This window comes from Glycine soja, chromosome 13 (assembly GCF_004193775.1).
Source record: "Glycine soja cultivar W05 chromosome 13, ASM419377v2, whole genome shotgun sequence".
Lineage (NCBI taxonomy): Eukaryota > Viridiplantae > Streptophyta > Magnoliopsida > Fabales > Fabaceae > Glycine > Glycine soja.
Genome location: NC_041014.1, coordinates 4,969,789 through 4,972,319, shown reverse-complemented (window position 1 = coordinate 4,972,319; position 2,531 = coordinate 4,969,789).

Below are 2,531 nucleotides of genomic sequence, written 5' to 3'. Positions count from 1 at the left end.
AGACTAAACCGGTCATAATTAGTAACTCTTTGAAGAAGGAAGAAGAGGATCAACTGGTGCAGATTCTAAAACGTCGTAAAGTGGCTATTGGTTGGCACATTTCATATCTGAAGGGAATCATCCCATCATATTGTATGCACAAAATCAATTTGGAAACCAATTGTAAGCCGGTGCGACAACCTTAGAGAAGGTTGAATCCTATAATGAAAGAAGAGGTAAGAAAAGAGGTGCTCAAATTACTAGAGGCGGGCCTCATTTATCCAATTTCAGATAGCTCATGGGTTAGTCCTGTTCAAGTTGTTCCAAAAAAAGGAGGAGTGACGGTAGTAAAGAATGATCGAAATGAACTAATTCCTACCAGAACAGTCACAGGATGGCAAATGTGCATTGATTATGGAAAGCTTAATGAAGCCACAAGAAAAGATCACTACCCGCTTCCCTTCATGGATCAAATGCTCGAGAGACTTACAGGGCAATCTTTCTACTGTTTTTTGGATGGATACTCGGGTTATAATCAGATTGCAGTAGATCCCCAAGACCAATAAAAGACAACTTTCACATGTCACTTCAGTGTCTTTTCTTATCGCCGCATGCCATTCGGTTTATGTAATGCCCCTACTACTATCCAAAGATGTATGATGGCTATCTTTGCTGACATGGTAGAGAAAGGCATTGAAGTCTTTATGGATGATTTTTCAGTCTTTGGTGCATCTTTTGAGAATTGTTTAGCAAATCTAGAGAAGGTGTTACAGCGGTGTGAAGAATCCAATCTGGTACTTAACGGGGAGAAATGTCATTTTATGGTTCAAGAGGGCATCGTGCTGGGACACAAGATTTCGAAAAAAGGAATTGAGGTGGATAAAGCGAAATTAGATGTTATCGATAAACTTCCACCTCCAGTCAATGTGAAAGGCATCCGCAGTTTTTTGGGTCATGCAGAATTTTATCGACAATTCATTAAAAACTTCTCTAAAATTGCTAAACCTCTCAGCAACCTATTGAACAAGGAGGTTGTGTTTGTATTTAATGACGAATGTCTAGAAGCCTTTAACACTCTCAAAGCCAAATTGGTTTATGCTCTTGTAATCACATCACCAGACTGGGGACAAGAATTTGAATTAATGTGTGATGCAAGTGATTACACAGTAGGTGTTGTGCTCGGGCAGAGGAAAGGCAAAATATTTCATACCATCTACTATGCTAGCAAAGTATCGAATGATGCGTAGATTAATTATGCCACCACTGAGAAGGAATTGATGGCAATTGTGTTTGCACTTGAGAAATTTCGGTCTTATCTGGTAGGATGAAAGATAGTGATCTACACTGATCATGCTGCAATCAAATATTTGCTGCGCAAAGCTGACTCTAAGCCATGATTGATCAGATGGATACTGCTGCTTCAAGAATTTGATTTGGTCATCAAGGACAAGAAAGGATCTGAAAATGTGGTAGCCGATCACCTATCCAGATTGGTGAATGAGGATGTCACCTCAAAGGAAGCTGAAATAAGAGATAAGTTCCCTGACGAATATTTGTTTTTGATTGAAGGGAGACCCTGGTTTGCTAGCATGGCTAATTTTAAGGCAGTCGGGGGTCATTCCTAAAGACCTCAATTGGCAGTAGAGAAAGAGGTTCTTCTATGATGCTCGACATTATGTTTGGGATGACCCCCACTTGTTCAAAATAGGTGCAAATAACCTCCTTCGGAGATGTGTGACAAGTGAGGAGGCCAAGGGCATACTGTGGCACTGTCACAATTCACCATGTGGTGGGCATTATGGCGGAAGCAAAACAGCAACCAAGGTCTTACAATCATGATTTTTATGGCCAACAATTTTTAAAGACACTCATCATCATGTCTTAAAGTGTGACCAATGTCAGAGAATGGGGGGGGGGGGGGGGATTTCTCAAAGAAATGAGATGCCTCTACAAAACATTATGGAAGTTGAAGTTTTTGATTGCTGGGGTATTGATTTCATGGGCCCCTTTCCTTCATCGGTAGGGAATGAGTATATTCTGGTGATTGTTGATTATGTATCTAAATGGGTGGAAGCTATGGCCACTGCAAGGAATGATGTTAAAACTGTGGTGAAATTTATCAAGAAGAACATTTTTTCTCGATTTGGGGTACCTCGAATCTTAATCAGTGATGGTGGTTCGCACTTTTGTAATACTCAGCTTCAAAAGGTATTGGGACAATACCATGTGAATCATAGAGTGGCATCTCCCTACCATCCACAAACAAATGGGCAAGTCGAAGTCTCTAACCGAGAATTAAAGAAAATACTAGAAAAAATAGTGGCATCAACTAGAAAAGACTGGTCATCTAAATTGGAAGACACATTGTGGGCCTATAGAACTGCATACAAAACTCCAATTGGGCTGTCTCCGTTTCAATTGGTGTTTGGCAAATCATGTCATTTACCAGTTGAGATGGAACACAAGTGAAATTCTGATACCAATGACAGATGTCGTACCGGATGTCACGACATCACGCTTCAGAACATGCAGATTATATTTGACAGTATGAA